Source organism: Diceros bicornis, chromosome 41, assembly GCF_020826845.1.
Source record: "Diceros bicornis minor isolate mBicDic1 chromosome 41, mDicBic1.mat.cur, whole genome shotgun sequence".
Lineage (NCBI taxonomy): Eukaryota > Metazoa > Chordata > Mammalia > Perissodactyla > Rhinocerotidae > Diceros > Diceros bicornis.
Genome location: NC_080780.1, coordinates 6,249,666 through 6,269,043, shown reverse-complemented (window position 1 = coordinate 6,269,043; position 19,378 = coordinate 6,249,666).

Sequence of the window (19,378 nt, the reverse complement as noted above, 5' to 3'; positions counted from 1 at the left end):
GTTAACATCTTCTTTCTTGATATTATGTGTTATTTTTATGTCTTCTCTATGCTAAGTACTCAGAAGTAGAATTACAGGGTTTGGATATTTCTAATCCTCTGGACCGTTTGCCAAATTTCTTTCCTAAAGAATTGTACCAGTATATAGTCCCATCAATATGTCAGAGTACATATTTCACTGCACCCTCTCTGATATCTTTTTTTAAATTGTGATTTATTTTGGAATATTATAATATGGAAAAAGTTTCCCATATTATATTTTCATTTTTTTGAGTACTGGTGAGGTTGAACTTTTCCTCATGTAATAATGCTGCTACTGTTGCTGATGGTAGTTATTTACTGAGTGCTTATTATATGAAAGCTTTTGTTTGAAATCCTTCACATAGATTTTCATATTTGATTTGCCCAACTCTGTGATTTATTATTATTATTCTCATTTCATATGTGAGAAAAATGAATCACAATAATTATGTAACTTCCCCAGGTTTACACAGCTGGTAAGTGGGAAGATGTGTGTCAGTTATGACTTGGCTCTGCTGCGAGTTAGAGAGCCCTGACTCCGTGGTTGCTGTTCTCCCTCACGTCCAGCAGAGGACAGGTCAGAGCTGTGCCAGGGCTCCACAGCGCTGTCCTTACCTTGGCCACTTGTCCTTTTCGCTCCACCCTCCTTTGGCAGCTTTTGTCCTCACGGTCACAGGTGGTAGCTGTGCTTCCAGGCGTTGAATTTAACTTCCATTCAGAAAAAGGATGAAAATGAAAACCCCGTACAAGACTTTGACATTATATTGAATGGAATAATGTCACAAGGCCACCTGACACTGTAAGAGAGGGTGGAAATTGATACATTCATTTTTGATTCTCATTAATAGAGAAAAGAGGTCAATAAGGGGCATGGACTTGGAATGGGTATTGAGAGGGCCGTGTCTTTATCTTATACAGATCATCTCTTTAACTAAGTCGGCATCGATACAAACCCGTCACATTAATAATCTCTACATGTAATGTGCTCCTTCTCTCTCCTGTGTAATATAACCTCAAACTCTCATCCAGTTACTGCATCCAGGTTGAAGTTCAGAATCATAGGAGATGTGTAGAAGCTTACATCAGGTCCAGGGTCCCTGTGGTCTAGACAGTTTATCTGCTTCCAACCTATCCAATATAAAATGAGTGAGAAGGAAGAGAATAATTTAAAACACCCATTCAGAAAAGAGAGGAAAGAGAAACTCATCCCAGTCACTCATGCTGAATGAGATATTCCTGCTATCAGATGGATATAAATTTTTTCATTGGTCCCTCGTTCAAACCTCTGTGCTTATGTTCCTTATCCAATATTTTCCACTTTCTGGAAACTGCACCATAGTTTCAGTTCATTCTCTGTTAGAAGTCAGGGGCCCAGGACACTCAGGCTGTCACTGGTCATATTTGGAAATCCAAGGGGAAGTACAGTTCTCTTGTGTTGTATTGTGTCATCATGGTCAAACATGGTGACAAAAGATGCAGAGGTCCTTCAAGGGCCCCAGCTTGCACTCGCTGTCCTCTGCTCTGCATCAGACTTGCCCCTGGGATTGCTGGCTCTGCAGACCGATAGTGACCTCAGGCACACCACCTGCTGCTTGATACACAGAGAATGAGCTTCCCCAGAGGTCTCAGTTTCCACAGATCTGTCCTTTTATACATGTAAAAAGAAGATGCACTCCATTGGTGGTGGTACTTCATGGCATTCAGTGGCAGAACATCATTTAAATTATCACATATCATCACCCAGGGTCAAATGCCTATAGAAGACAAGGCTTTGGCTGTCCAAGAAGCAGGAGAAATCATACATTTTAATGAAGACAATGAAGTGTAAGTACTGTAGTGAGTTGATTGCTTCCACACTTGGTGAAAGAAAATGATGAGTTCAGGGCATTAAAAAACCAGAAAGCTTCTATGACTGCATGAAAGTAGTTCTTATCTCCTGTGGCCACACGGATTTCTGATAAACTTAAATTCTAATCCAGTTACAAAGCAACTTGAACTCATAACCTAATCCGTTCCTCATGTTAGAGGTAAGGCATTGATTGGGAAAGAAAGAGTATGACCTTCAAAATTGAGATGAGGGCATATGAAAGATCCCACTGAAGATGAGCACATTAAACCCAACATTCTACCGGCTTCTTTTGCTAATGGAAGCATCCCTTCCTCCCCTGAGGAGGTTACCCTTCCCCTTGCCTGAAGAACCTATAATGTTCTCTCCTAAAATAGGTGTCTTGCCCCCTCCCCAAAACCATCTTCATCATTTTTCATTGCTTCTGAACCTATACCTAAACTTGAATCCTGGCAGTTCCCAGGCTGTTTGGGTACCAAGTGTTACCTACCCTACATATCAAAAGAATTGCAATAGCTATCCAGTTGATATCAGAAGATATCTGGGATATACATATGCTATGTCAGACACACAGTACAGGGCTCCCCCCCCCAACCCATAATAAGTTACGTTCTGTATAATCCTCTCTCATTGAGTGCGGGTGGAACTTGTGACTTGATTTTAGACAATAGAAAATGTCAAAGGTGGAATAATCACTTGCATGATTACCTTACATTAAGACTCCTTATGAGCAGACGAGCTACTGCTGGCACTGAAGAAGTGAGCTGCCGTGTTGTGAGAGAAGCTGTAAGAGGACCAAGTGGCAAGGACCTGCAGGGGGCCCTGGAGCTGAGAGAAGCCCCTGGCTATCAGCTAGCAAAAATTCAGTGCTTCAGTTCCACAACTGCAAGGAATTGAATTCAGCCAACAACCATTTGAGCCTAGAAGACCCCATACTCCAGAAAAGAAACCAGCCCAGCTAACACCTTGACTAAAGCTCTGTCCCAAACAAAGGACTCAGCCAAGCCATGCCCAGACTCCTCACTGACAGTAACTGAGATAATAAATGGACATTGTTATTTAGGCCACAGAATGTATGGTAATTTGTTACACAGCAATAGAAAATTTGTAACTGATAGATATGGGAATAGATCCAAAGTATACTCAGTCAGAGTGGAAAGAATGTAATGTTAGATTGGACTGAATTTATTGAGATGGCTGTAATTACCAGAGATTGTGGATTTGATGTGTCAGCTTGAGCAGCTGGGAATAGCACTAACAGTTTGCTCATCTGATTGACTAAAATCTGAACCCAATGGTGGATTACACCGAATGAAGCTGACAATCCTGGAATTACTTGGTATACTGAGGAGAGTGTCGAAAGGGTGAATGAGATTGGAATGAAGTGGATTTTTTATGTGATATCTGCATATCCACCCCCACCCCCCTTTCTGGTCCCTAATAGGTTTAGAGGACATTCCTTTCACCAGGGCTTGGACGAGTTCTTGGTGAAGAGAGTGCTGGCATTCTGGAAGTCTCTGTGGTCCAGCAATGGGAATTGAGATGCTGTCATTGAAATGGACCCCACAAATCTAATGAGGTTGATGGCATCTAGGAGTAGTGCCAAGAGGAGGCCAAAGACAGGTTGGTATCAGGGCTGAAGCAATAATCAGAATGATTTGATCCACAGTGATCTTTGGCATGGGCAGATTGCTCATAGTGTCCCTAAGACTGAAAGAGATGGATGGGAATTCATTCTTCCATTGGATTAAAATTTAAGTTCATTTATCGGAGCTCTAGGCCTGTTTCAAAGAAGCCTGTCTTAAGTCATGAGAGTTAAGTCAGGACTTCTTAGCTCATTTGAAAATTGAATCAATTCACAGACCCAGAGGTGTTTGTGCCTTGAACAGAGTGGGGCAGAGGCAGCCCATGGTTGCCCTCTTTGGAGAGGACCCACTACAATGTCCAAGATTTATGCTGGAAATATTTCTAGCTTTCTCCAAAGGGACCCACAGCCATTTGCTAGGGTGACTGCGTAATAGGGAATGAAAAATAACAAATATTTTAGAGATTACTAGACTCTGGCTCTCAACTGGTGCTACTCCTGGGAACTCAGAATGCCACTATGGTCAGGGTAGGGACTAGTAAAGGAGTTTAGGATCAGGTTCAACAAAAATGGGCTGGATGGGAGTGACATCAGCATCATGGCGGAGTGAGCTTTCCCGTGAACTCTTCCCCTGATAAGATACAACAAAGGGGACAGTCACAGACCAACAACGGAATCCCAGACAGTGATAACCTAGATCGGAAAGATCCACACTGCCGCACATCTGAGAGCGGAACGTGCTGGGCCCCTGGAGGAAGTGGGGAGAGGTAAGGAGAGCTCCTGTCCCTCCCCATCAGATCAGCGATCCCGGTCTGCGCAGCTCCCAGAGAGGGGGGAGGGGCGGCCCTCGGCAGGGAAACCGTAGCTCTTCGGGCTCTCTCAGCCAGTGGGAAACTCCCAAACAGAGGACTCAGAAGAGCCACAGGGCTACCATCAACATCTGAGCACCCAGAGAGCACATAACGAGGGGCAAATGAGAAGCCCCCCATGCCAGGGACCCAGAGGGCAAAAGAGAGAGCTCTGCCCCCCCCACAAACTGGACCCTGCAGCTCAACCGGCCAGACCAGACCAAGCAATCCACGGCAGACCAGACCAAGCGACCTGACCCGCTGATCGCAGGGGGGAAAAAAAAAACAAAACTGCGACCCGAGCTGCAGATCGCAGCGGGGAAAAAACAAAACAAAACAAAACTGCGGATCACAGCAGAAAAACCGCGGCAGAGCACAGGGGGCTTAGACTACACAGCCCTTTACCACCGCACAGGGGCGGCGGGTGGAAATTGCAACCAGAGATTTCCAGGATGAGGAAAAACAAAGCCAACACAGGAACCACAATGCAAAGATATATGAAATCACCAGACCAGAAGTTAAATGACAAGCACCCAGAAACCAACCTCGAAGACACAGAAATCCATAATCTAAATGACAGAGATTTCAAAATAGCTATCATAAAAACACTCAACGAAATACGAGACAACACAAACAATTCAATGAGATTAGGAGTTTCTTCACAAAAGAGATTGAAATCATAAAGAAAAACCAATCAGTGCTGATGGAGATGAAGAACACAATGGAGGAGATAAAGAGAATCTGGAATCTCTAAAGAACAGAGCTGACAATATGGAGGAAAGAATTAGCATTTTAGAGGATAGGAATACAGATATGCTCCAAATGGAAGAGGAGAGAGAACTAAGACTAAAAAGAAATGAAGAAAGACTCCGAGAAATATCTGACTCTATTAGAAAATGTAACATAAGAATTATAGGTATTCCTGAGGGAGAAGAGAGGGAAAAAGGAACAGAGAGCCTATTCAAGGAAATAATAGTTGAGAATTTCCCAAATCTGGGGAAGGAGCAGGAAATACCAGTAAGTGAAGCCAACAGATCACCTAAATATATTAACAGACAAAAGTCCTCTCCACGACACCTAGTGGTAAGGCTAGCCAGAGTCAATAACAAAGAAACAATATTAAGGGCAGCTAGACAAAAACAAAAAATAACGTACAAAGGAACTCCCATCAGGCTCTCAGCGGATTTCTCAACAGCAACTTTACAGGCTAGAAGAGACTGGAATGATATATTCAAAATACTGAAAGACAAAAACTTTCAGCCAAGAATACTCTATCCAGCAAAAATATCCTTCAAATATGATGGAGAAATAGTAACTCTCCCAGGTAAACAAAAGCTAAGGGAGTTCATGGCCACGAGACCCCCACTACAAGAAATACTCAAGAAGGCCCTCAGGCCTGAAAAAAGAAGAGAAAGGGAATACAAAGCTTGGAGCAAGGAGAAAAATAGGTAGATAAACTCAGAAAAATAGTAGATCTTTACCGGAATAGGTTAGCAATCACTTAAATACTAAAATCAAAGATCAAAAGAAGGAACTCACCAAAAATAAATTTAACCTCATCACTGTAAACACACAGCCACAACACAAGATAGAATAAGGTAGAACAAGAATGACTTAGAAGGGGAAGAGGAAAGTGATTGAATTGACTTAGTATAAGGAAATAGGAGGCCATCAGATAATGGAGTATCTCATACACAAGATTTTTTACCCAAACCTCAAGGTAACCACTAAACAAATAATCAAAACAAAACCACATATGATAAACAAAGAGAAAACTGGAAGAGTCATAAGACAGAACAACCAAACTGAGTTGGCAGTCCGAAACAAATGGGACAAGAAACAAAGGAAACGCAAAAGAAGCAGAAAATAAGTGACAAAATAGCAACATTAAGCCCTCATATATCAATAATTACCCTAAATGTAAATGGATTGAACTCTCCAATCAAAAGACACAGAGTGGCAGGATGGATTAAAAAGCAAGACCCAACAATATGCTGCCTTCAGGAAACACATCTCAGCACTAAAGACAAGCACAGGCTCAGAGTGAAAGGATGGAAGACAATACTCCAAGCTAATGGCAAACAAAAGAAAGCAGGTGTTGCCATACTCATATCGGACAAAGTAGACTTCAAGATAAAACAGGTTAAGAAAGACAAAGAAGGGAAATATATAATGATAAAAGGGACACTCCACCAAGGAGACATATCACTTATAAATATATATGCACCCAACATAGGAGCACCAATGTACATAAAGCAACTATTAACAAACCTAAAAGGAGACATTAACAACAACACAATAATAGTAGGGGATCTTAATACCCCACTTACATCAATTGATAGATCATCCAGACAAAAAATCAATAAAGAAATAGTAGGCTTAAATGAAAAACTGGACGAGATGGACCTAGTAGCATATACAGAGCACTCCATCCAAAAACAGCTGACTACACATTCTTCTCAAGCGCGCATGGAACATTCTCTAGGATAGACCATATGTTGGGAAACAAAGCAAGCCTCAATAAATTTAAGAAGATTGAAATCATAACAAGCATCTTTTCAGACCATAATGCTATGAAACTGGAAATGAACCATGAAAAAAAAACTGGGAAAGTGACAAAAATGTGGAGATTAAACAACATGCTACTGAACAACCAATGGATCATTGATGAAATGAAAGGAGAAATCAAAAACTATCTGGAAACAAACGAAAATGATAATTGCCATATCAAACCATATGGGATGCAGCAAAAGCGGTCCTGAGAGGGAAACTCATAGTGATACGAGCCCACCTTAACAAACAAGAAAAAGCCCAAATAGGCAACCTTAAATTACACCTAACAAAACTAGAAAAAGAAGAACAAACAAAGCCCAAAGTCAGCAGAAGGAGAGAAATAATAAAAATCAGAGCAGAAATAAATGAAATTGAGACCAAAAAAAAACAGTAGAAAGGATTAATGAAACAAAGAGTTGGTTCTTTGAGAAGATAAACAAAATCGACAAACACTTAGCCAGGCTTACTAAGAAAAAAAGAGAAAAGGCTCAAGTAAATAAAATTAGAAATGAAAGAGGAGAAATTACAACAGATAACACGGAAATACAGAGGATTATAAGAGAATACTATGAGAAATTATATGCCAACAAATTGGACAATCTAGAAGAAATGGATAAATTCTTAGACTCATACAACCTCCCAAAACTGAACCAAGAAGAAATGGAGAATCTGAATAGACCAATCACAAGTAAAGAGATTGAAATAGTAATGAAAAACCTCCCAAAAAATAAAAGTCCAGGACCAGATGGCTTCTCCAGTGAATTTTACCAAACATTCAAAGAAGATTTAATACCCATCCTTCTCAAACTATTCCAAAAAATAGAGGAAGATGGAACACTTCCTAAATCATTCTACGAGGCCAACATCACCCTGATACCAAAGCCAGACAAAGACAATACAAAGAAAGAAAATTACAGGCCAATATCGCTGATGAACATTGATGCAAAAATCCTCAACAAAATATTGGCAAACTGAATACAACAATACATTAAAAAGATCATACACCATGATCAAGTGGGATTTATACCAGGGACGCAGGGATGGTTCAACATCTGCAAATCAATCAACGTGATACATCACATCAACAAAACAAAGAATAAAAACCACATGATCATCTCAATAGACGCAGAGAAGGCATTTGACAAGATACAACATCCATTTATGATAAAAACTCTCAACAAAATGGGAATAGAAGGAAAGTACCTCAACATAATAAAGGCTATTTATGACAAACCCACAGCCAACATCATACTCAACGGGGACTGAAAGCCATTCCTCTGAGAACAGGAATGAGGCAGGGCTGCCCACTTTCACCACTCCTGTTCTACATAGTACTGGAGGTTTTGGCCAGAGCAGTTAGGCAAGAAAAAGGAATAAAAGGAATCCAAATAGGTAACGAAGAAGTGAAACTCTCACTGTTTGCAGATGACATGATTGTATATATAGAAAACCCTAAAGAATCTGTTGGAAAACTATTAGAAACAATCAACAACTACAGCAAAGTTGCAGGGTACAAAATCAATCTACAAAAATCAGTTGCATTTCTGTATGCTAATAATGAACTAACAGAAAGAGAGCTCAAAAAGATAATACCATTTGCAATTGCATCAAAAAGAATAAAATACCTAGGAATAAATCTTACCAAGGAGGTGAAGGACCTATACAATGAGAACTACAAGACATTATTGAGGGAAATCCAAGATGACATAAGGAAATGGAAAGATATCCCATGCACGTGGATTGGAAGAATAAACATAGTTAAAATGTCTATATTACCTAAAGCAATCTACAGATTCAATGCAATCCCAATCAGAATCCCAATGACATTCTTCACAGAAATAGAAAAAAGAATATTAAAATTTATATGGGGCAACAAAAGATCCCAAATAGCTAAAGAAATCCTAAGAAAAAAGAACAAAGCAGGAGGCATCACAATCCCTGACTTCAAAACATACTACAAAGCAATAGTAATCAAAACAGCATGGTACTGGTACAAAAACAGACACACAGATCAATGGAACAGAATTGAAAGCCCAGAAATAAAACCCCACATATATGGACAGCTGATTTTCAACAAAGGTGCTAAGAACATACAATGGAGAAACGAAGGTCTCTTCAATAAATTGTGTTGGGAAAACTGGACAGCCACATGCAAAAGAGTGCAAGTGGACCATCTGCTATTGCCATTCACAAAAGTTAACTCAAAATGGATCAAAGACCTGAAGGTGAGACCTGAAACTATGAAACTCATAGAAGAAAATATAGGCAACACACTATTTGACATTGGTTATAAAGGAATCTTTTCAGATGACATGCCTACCCAGACTAGGGAAACTAAAGAAAAAATAAACAAGTGGGACTTTATCAGATTAAAGAGCTTCTATAAGACAAACGAAACCAGAATCAAGATGAACAGATAACCCACCAGCTGGGAGAGAATATTCGCAAAACATACATCTGACAAGGGGTTGATCTCCATAATATATAAAGAACTCACACAACTGAACAACAAAAAAACAAACAACCCAATCAAAAAATGGGCAGAGGAAATGAACAGACACTTCTCCAAAGAAGATATACAGATGGCCAATAGGCACATGAAAAGATGTTCAACATCATTAATCATCAGGGAAATGCAAATCAAAACAACACTAAGATACCACCTCACGCCCGTTAGAATGGCTATAATCACCACGACAAAAAACAACAAATGTTGGAGAGGATGTGGAGAAACAGGAACCCTCATACACAGCTGGTGGGAATGCAAACTGGTGCAGCCTCTATGGAAAACGGTATGGAGATTCCTCAAAGAATTAAAAATAGAGATGCCCTATGACCCAGCCATCCCATTACTGGGAATCTATCCAACGCACCTAAAATCAACAATCCAAAGAGGCTTATTCACACCTATGTTCATTGCAGCATTATTCACCATAGCCAAGAAGTGGAAGCAACCTAAATGTCCCTCGACTGACGATTGGATAAAGAAGATGTGGTGTATATATACAATGGAATACTACTCAGCCATAAAAAAAGACAAAATCGTCCCATTTGCAACAACATGGATGGGCCTGGAATGTATTATGTTAAATGAAATAAGCCAGAAAGAGAAAGACAAACACTGTATGATCTCACTCATATGTGGAATATAAACCAACACATGGACAGAGAAAACTGTACTGTGGTTACCAGGGGCAAGGGGGGTGAGGGGTGGGCACAAGGGATGAAGGGAGCCATATATATGGTGATGGACAAACAAAAATGCACAACCCAAAATTTCACAATGTTAAAAACCATTAAAACAGCAATTAAAAAAAAAATGGGCTAGATGGGGCCCCTGACACCACTGTATGGCTATTCTGTGAGTTCTAGAATGCATAGTTGGAGTTAGCAACTGGAAAAATTCGTCTCATTGGTTCTATGAACTATGGAGTTGTGATTATTATAAGAAAGGCCTAGTGAAAGACCCTAGAACTGTCCCTCCAAAATAATAAATCAAAAGCAATATTGCATTTCTGGAGAGATTGCAGAGATAATGCCATTTTCAAGGGCTAGAAGGATGAAGGGATAGTGACTCCTACCACATCATCAGACACCTCATTTATTTGGCCTGTGCAGAAGATAGGTGGATCTTGGAGAATGACCATCCAACTTAATCAGGTAGGATTCCAGTTGCAGCTTCTTTTACAGATGTTGTTTATTTACTAGAATAAATTAAAATAGTCCCTAGTACATGGTAGGAAGCTACTAATGAATTTGGTGAATGCTTTATTCTCTGTACTTTTAGGTGAAGACCACCAGAAGCAGTTTGTTTTCAGCTGGCTAGCCAGAAATACACTTTCACTGTCCTACTGCAGGGCTATATCAAATTCTGGCCTCTGTCATAAGCTTGTCTGCAGGTAATTTGCCAACCTTTCCATTCAGTGGTGCAACATGCTGACCCACTATACTAAAGGCACCATGCTGCCTTCACCTGGTAAACAGGAATTATCAAATTCCTCACATAACGTTGTGAGATATATGCACTTCAGAGGGTTGGATATAAGCCTCACAAAAATTCAGGAGCCTGCTACCTTGGTGAAATTTCTAGGGGTCCTGTGCTTTGGGGCATGTTGATATTCTTCTATAATTATGGATGAATTTCTTCATCTGGCTTCCTCTACCAGTAAAGAGGTACAATACCTAAGATGGGAGTCTCTCGACTTTGGAGTCAGCATGTATTTCAATTGGATGTGCTACTCTTGCTCATTTACTAAGTAACCTAAAAGGCTGCCAGTTTTGAATGAGGCTCAGAGCAAGAGATGGGTCTGCAACCATTCCAGGCCACTGGGCAAGCTGCTCCCCACTTGGGCAATGTGAGCTAGTCAGTACAAGCACACTGGGAGTGCCGTAGCAGATAAAAGTATTGTGTGGACTCTTGGGCAGGTTCCTTGGGTAGGTGAGGTCAATCACAGTGAGAACTCGAGATGTTAGAGAAGGCCACACCATCCTCTTCAGATATTCTCCTTTTGAGAAACAGCTTCTGGATTGGGGTTGGGTTTTTGTGTTGGCCACCACGCTTCCATGTGATCTGAGCTGCCATCAAAGTGGGTATGTTCTAGCCCACTGAGCCGTGAAGTTATGTGTGCACGGTAGCACTCTATCAGCCAATGAGAGTGGTGTATGAGTGTGTATGAGACTGGGCTCAGACAGATGCTGAAGTCATGCATACATTGCACCAGCCAGTGGCTCAGACTCTCATGGTTCCTACCCCTGCCTCCTCACTTCATCTTGCATCTATGACCTCCTGGGGAGTTCTCTATGACAAATTTACTGGGGGAGAAAATACTTGAGCCTAATTTATAGAGGAAGATACACAACGTGTTGGCAGCATCTAAAAGTGTACAGCTACAGCCATATTCACAGAGCTGGTCCCAAAGGAGAGTGGTGAAAGGAAATCTCAATAGGTAGAACTTTGAATGTTGCACCTGTTTTTCCACTTTGTTGGGAATGAGACATAACTAGAAGTAAGGATCTGCATAGATTTTTAAGCAATAAGTCAACAGTTTAGCTCACTGATCAGAGACTTGGAAGGAACAAGATTGGAAATTTGGTGACAAGATGTTGTGAGAAAATGTATGTGACTAGATTGATCCAAATGAGCACACAGCGTGGAGAAATGCACACTAAAAAACTCAGCAGAGGAGAGCCTTAATAATCCAGTAGACAAGATGATCCATTCTGTGGACAACAGTCAGCCTCTCTCTTCTTCACCAATGGGCTTATGAACAAAGTGGCCATGGGGACAAAGGTGGAGGGTCTTCTGGTTACCTAGGCATAATCTGGCTATAGCCACTTTTGAGTCCCCAATCTTCCAATAGCAGAGTCCTACAGTATGTTTAGCAGGGAGACAGCCAGCCACCTGGATAGCAGGTTGATTATATTGGACCAAGTTCATCATGAAAGGGGCAGCACTGTGTTTCTTCTGGAACTTGATATAGAGTTTCCTTCCCTGCCTACAATATTTCTGCCAAAACCACCATTTGTGGATTTGCTAAATGCATAATGCTGTCATTATATTCTTCACAGCATTGCTGCTGACCAAGGAACTCATTTTACAGGAAATGAAGTATGGCAATGGGCCCAAGTTCATGTAATTCACTGGTCTTACCATGTTCCCCATTACCTTGAAGCATCTGGACTAACGGAATGGTGGATTGGCTTGTTGAAGACTTTTATGGTGCCTGATGAGTAACATTGCTTAGTGGAGCTAAGGTAATGTCCTCTTGGGTGTGATTCATTCTGTGAATCACCAACTAATAGCAACTGGCCACATTCCCCTCACTGATTTTATACCCTATAGAGTTACAGTGATTATTGTAAGAAAGACATAGTGGAAGGCCCTAGAACTGTCCCTACCTATATAACATTAATATATGGTATTGTTGCTTTTATAGTTTAGACTCATGGGTCTCAGAATTGTGTGTGTGTTGAGGGGTAGGTGATCAGAATGGCTTCTCACTATTGCCCCACATATCCACTAGCAAAACGTTTGCTTTCTGTCTCTGCAATTTTGGACTCTGCTAGTTTAGAGGTATTATTTACCAAGGGAGAAATGCTTCTATTAAATTGTAAGCTGGAACTTCCACCTCATGCTATTGAACCAACCCATTAAAAGGAGGTGAGTGTTCTAGTTGGAGTGATTGACCCTAGCCGTGAAGGGTAAATTGGGTTGCCATGACACAATTGGGACAGGGAGGAATGCCAGAGATCCTCTATGGCATGTCTGGGTATTCCCTCGTCCTGTGGAAAAAAGTGAATTAAAGACTACAACACCCAATATAGGTGGGGTTGGTGATGGCACAGGATGAAGATGTGACAGCTATGAAAATGTGCCTTTCCAATCTTCCACTGTAAGGAGTAATTGACTGATGGCCCCGCTGCTGCACTCTGAATTCACTACCCTTCACACTGAAGCCATGCTTTCCCACAGGCTGCTGTCCACCAATGACTGAGCATGGCAGGGGTCATGATGCAGGCCCATCATCTGCATGTGAGAGTTTCCTGATGGGCATGCATGGCTCAAGGACTGCTCTCAGCCCAGTCAGTTCCTTCTTATAACTGCAGTACAGTCTACGACTCCACCTAAGACCTTCCCTCCTTCCTTCTTTTCTCATGGGGGTCCAACCTGCATCATTATATGGGGGCTCTCTCAGCCTCTTCTCTCTTCTTTCCCTTTTTCTCTCACAGACGTTTCCCCAAGTAAATTACACATCTAATCTTACTTGTGTGATTGTTTCTCAGAGGATCCAAACTAATCCAAGTAATGCCGGGAGCCAGGAGTGGTCTGAGAATATGGACAGTAAGATGGCATGCTAAGACATGTTTTCTGACCAACCAGTGGGCAGAGAGGGTGCTCCCCTGAGTGGTGTGTCCTTGCAGGTGTGATGATTTAGGTCTCTGAAAGATAAGGGGACAATGATGCCAACAGGGTTAACAGAGTTGGCTCACTACTGTTAAGTCAAATTGATGCTTTAAAAAGGAATAATGAGAAACCGAGGGCCTTTAACAAGTGATTGATAACTATGTGTGAGAACCAAAGGACCTCTTTGGTAGCTTACAGAAAGACCCTATTAATTTATTGGCAAAAACAGGGGGATTGGAGTTTGAGAATGTTTGATCAAAGGAAATGGAATATAAAATTGATTATACAAGAATTTATTGACTAGGCCACTTTATGGGGGGTGCAATATTTAACCCCCTGGCAAGAACCCTATGTTATGGGCAAACTCACTGCTGGGTGTGGGGGGCTTTTAGAGGCCTGAGAAAAGTGATGGGCAACACTGAGCAAAGTAGAAATGCTGGAGCCACCTTGGGAAGATGATAGAGGAAGGAATACAGAAGCCGAGGGAATAGGGATGCTGGAATTGATAAATTATATGAAGGCAAAAATCCCAACAAAACATTATGTTCCACAAGAGAGCTCAGTGGCCCACCATTCATGGGGCCATCAGGGATGTGCCAGTCAAAGCAACACCAGCATCACTAAATACTTCATTGGTGGTCTTCCTCTGCGGGCCAGGACTAATGGGAGCAGAGGTAAACAGGGTAATGCAGTAATAAAGCCTGATGGAATGCTTAACTATGGGGCACCAAGTGACCACAAACCCAGAACTGCCCATTATGCATTGGGTCTTGGCCAACTCAGCAGCAATCCATTGTTAGATGGAAGTAGTACATTGAGGACTGAGTCCAAGCAGGACCAGAGGGCCCAAGTAAGCTACGTGAGCTGGTAGTCCAGACCCGCATATCACCCACACCAGTTGTACACTGCCCATACCCAAGCTTTGACCTATGGGATATCTGGAATTCTATTTCTTAATTTGAAACATATGGAGACTTTTATTTAGTTTTTAATGTTGATTTATAATTTAATTGAACTGTTGTCAGGTTTTATAATCTATATGATTTCTTTATAATGTCTTGATATTTTCTTTATGACTCAGCATTAAGTCATTGTTTATAAATTTTCCACAAGAACTTATAAAAAATATGTATTCTGTAAATTTTTCAGGAAGAATTATGTGTATGTCCACGAGGGCAGGTTTATTAATTATGTTGTTCATATCTTCTATATCTTTTCTGATTATTTTGTCTCTTATTCATTCCACTAGTTACATACAAAAATATTACCCTATAAATTATAGTATACATCCTCATCAAGATCTAATACTTATTGTTCCTTTTACTATTTTATATCTGTATCCTTTAAGAATGCAATTGACATATAGATATTTTCAATCAAATAAAAGCTGAAAAACATCACCACCAGTAGAAATTCACTAAAAGAAATACCAAAGAGTATTCTTCAGGCAGAAGAAAAATGATTTACAATAAAAGGTGAAAGAAGGAATAAAACCCAATAAAATGGCAAATATGGGAATATAGCTAAGTGAATAGTGACTATTAGAAAAATAATAATAAAGATTTGTCAGATTTAAAATACACAGAATTAAAATACATCAAAACAATAGATATAAGTAAGGAAGAAGTAAATGGAGTTAAACTCTACTATGACTTTTGCATTGCCTGTAAAAAGGATAAAAAGCATCAATAAATATTAGATCTTGATAAGGCACCGATGTATGCTATAATCTACAGGACACTATTTCTGTATATGGAATTCTTTGTGTGTGTGTGTGTGTGTGAGGAAGATCAGCCCTGAGCTAACATCCGATGCCAATCCTCTTTTTTTGCTGAAGGTTGGCCCTGAGCTAACATCCGTGCCGATCTTCCTCCACTTTATATGGGACGCCGCCACAGCATGGCTTGACAAGCGGTGCGTTGGTGTGCGCTCAGGATCTGAACCTGCGACCCTCGGGCTGCCGAAGCAGAGTGCATTGACTTAACTTCTTGTACCACCGGGCCGGACCTGAGTATATGGAATTCTAAGTTGGCAGTTATTTTCCTTCAGTACATTAAAGACATTCAACTGTCTTCAGAATTCCATGGTTTCCTTTGATACCATGTCAGTATAATTGTTTCCTTTTTGAGTAGAATCTTTTTCCTCTGGCTGCTTGCAGAATTTTCATTTTTTCTTTGTTTCACTGCAGTGTTGCTATTTGGGAACTCTTCACTGAATTGCTGTCCTTCATTATCCTTAGAAGATCACCAGCCCTCACCTGTTCAACTACTGCTTCTGCTCCCTCCGCTCCCTTCTCTCCGTTGTCACTTTAAATATTCCTTACATTCTTTTTTCTCTTCTGCTTCCTTATGCATTTCCTGTCCATGCTTTTTTTTCTGTCTTCAAATTCACTATTCTCTCTAAAGCTGTGTCTAATATGTTGTTAAACTCGTTAAACTGAATCTTTAATCTCAGTTATTGTATTTTTCAGTTACAAAATTCTTATCTGGTTCTTTTCAATTTTGCTAGGTCATATAAGTTTCTAATCCTCTGCTAAAACTTTCAGTTTTGTCCCATATCTCATTGAGCACAGCACATTTATTTTATGTTCTAGGTCTTATTATTGCATCACTTGAAGACACTGTGATTCTGTAGCTATTGTTCTTGGTTTCTGCTCCTTTGTATTCGTGTTTTCTTACAGCCCTGTGTGCCTCTTTAGCTTTGATAATTTGCAAATGTTTGTAATCATAATTTAGGACCAAAGACAGTGTTATCTACTTCCACTGAGGAGCCTGGAGGCACCGGCCACCTGGGATCTCTTTAACCCGGTTTCAGTGGTTGAGATTTTCTGGGGTAATCCAAAGATTCAGAGATGGGCTTCCGTTCAGATGACACCTGGTTCACCCTCTGATCACCTATGCACATCATATGCATCCCACTGGGGTCACAAACTTAAGTACAGGGAGGTTACCAAGGCCAGCATCCTTGGTGCACCCAGACTCCATATTTTGCCCCACTTGCCCCATGAGATGTCAAAAGTGCTATTCAGTTTCTCAGCACACTGTTCCAAATAGGAAACATACTCGGGGCAAAAACACTCAGAATGCCAAGCTAAACTCTGAATTTGGGCTTTTCCAGCTCTTGGTCTGGTTGTTTTTTCCTAGGTTTTTAGATCTCTAATTGCTTCAAAAAGAATTATATATTCTGTCCAGTTTTTTTTTGTTGCCCTTGGCAGAAAGATTTTTCTAAATTACCTAAACTGCCAATTCAGGAATGTGAAGTTCTTAGCTTTAAAAAGAAGATTTTTGGTTTTCATTTATTTTTAAAGAGGCCTTTCTCCATGCCACAGCAAAGGAAACTCTAGGGAGGGTTCATAAAAAGAATCTGAATTTAAGATACTTACTTGCTGTCAGTCCATATTTGTAGTTATGTGGTTTAATGAACATTACATTTCCTTTTAGAAATGACAAAGTAAAAATGTGTTGCGATCCCAGTCTAGACCATGGGACACGATTATATTGTAGATACTACTTCCGTGTAAAGTCGTGTCCATCCTTTGTTTAAATAACAGAAGTGAAAGTCATAATATATATTTAAATAAGCCTCCAGGATTATATTTAAATAACTAAAATATTTGAAGCATTTTGAGTATTTTTTAATGACATACATTTTATTGTTCTCATTTAATCTACTTTAAAAAGCTGAAATCTGTCAAAAGTATTGTCAAGTGCAAAACCCAGTTTAATAAATAGTTTATTTTATAAATCAGTTCAACACACATACCCATGCAACAACACGTAGAAATTGGGCCTAATTATGTAAATTCAGCTCCACATAAAATTAAGCTATTACAAAACATTTTTCTGGCAGATACTGTAAATAAATAGGATAAAAACTAAGATATTATACAAATTATATATTTTAAATTTAAACATATGAGAAGACTAGAATAGAAAAAAAGGAATTCTAAATTAATACATTCATTTTTACTTAATCAGAATCTTCAAAATGTTTTAATTTCAGTATTCTCATATTTCCAATGTATTAAGTAATAAACACTATTATGTGGACCTTGTGCTTTATAAATATTATCCATTCTAGTATGTGTGTTTTACAAATCTTCACTCATTAAATTGTCTTAGGGTTTGGTACCACTCTCCCCACTTTACTGATGGGTAATCTGAGTTGGAGAAGTATGTAGCATGTACCTGATCAACATTCAGTGAGTGGTAGGACTGAGTTAGAACCAGACTTCTAGGGGCCGACCCGGTTGCCTACTGGTTAAGTTCATACTTAACCACTTCCACTTCAGTGGCCCGGGGTTCACGGGTTTGGATCCCAGGCATGGACCTACGCACTGCTCGTCAAGCCACACTGTGGCGGCATCCCACATACAAAATAGAGGAAGACTGGCACAGGTGTTAGCTCAGTGACAATCTTCCTCAAGCAAAAAAGAGGCAGATTGGCAACAGATCTTAGCTCAGGCCAATCTTCCTCACTAAACAAACAAACAAACAAACAAACAAAAAAGAACCAGACCTCCAATGGCCAAAGTCTTTACTGCTCAGTTACATAAAGCAAAGAGAATGCAAATATTTATTGAGGATATTTATGATACAAATATTAAAATAATACTTTGTCCTTTGTTTCTGGTGATTGTGATACTATAGATGTGGAGTACAGGCCATGCCAGGGATGGGAACCACTTGCCAATGCCTTCTAACTCCTGCCATTCTCTGCTGATAACCAGACCCATCCCTCCAACCAGCATGTTCTAGTCTTTGCTTCCTGAAAGCAAAATGGGCATTTCTTTTGGATCAGTTTCCTCTCCTCTTTTTCCCCAGCTGGAATTACCCTTAGTATCTTCAACACTGTGCATAATATTCTCCATTAGTCAGATAAGCAGGAAAATTGGTGGTTGGAGATTTCTTCATTGTTATTCTTGGTAGAAAAAATTGATGTTGTCTGATAAACTTGTACAGGACATGAACACGTACTGGCAGACTCACTTTCACTAAAGAACTTATAAAAATATATCATTGTTCTCAGTCTATAGAAAACTGTCTATATTTCATAAATATAGTAAATGCAGTCTTTTAGTATTTATCCCTACAACAGTCTGTTAAAAATGAAAACAGAAAGCTGATTTTATACTCATCTGGTCCCTTGTGAAGCATCATATATATTTGTAAATGATGCCATTTAAAATGATTTTTTTTTTCATTTTCAAATACTGGGTCTATGGAGTAAGTATTTAAAATTCTTCAAAAAATCAATTCAAATTATAAGTAGTAAATAACACAAATGCATATGTGTATATACACATGCTTATATTTATAGCTATGTACAAATAGTTATAGAATTTATGTAGCTGTATTTACATAGACAAATTAGAATATGGCAAAGTCTGCTAAATAGCATCTCTCTGTCTACTCCCATGCACATTTTACTGCTTATATCCAACTGACTTTGATGTCTGACTTAAAAGCACTGTCTAGACAATGATGCCTTGCTTCTTTTGTCTTTTGTTTTGTTTTAATCAGATCCTGCTCATATTTATATTTCAGATCTCAGTGAATTTGGAGGGTAACTGTTTAACCATTTATGGATGCATGCATGTATAGAAAGAATGCTTCCAGCTGG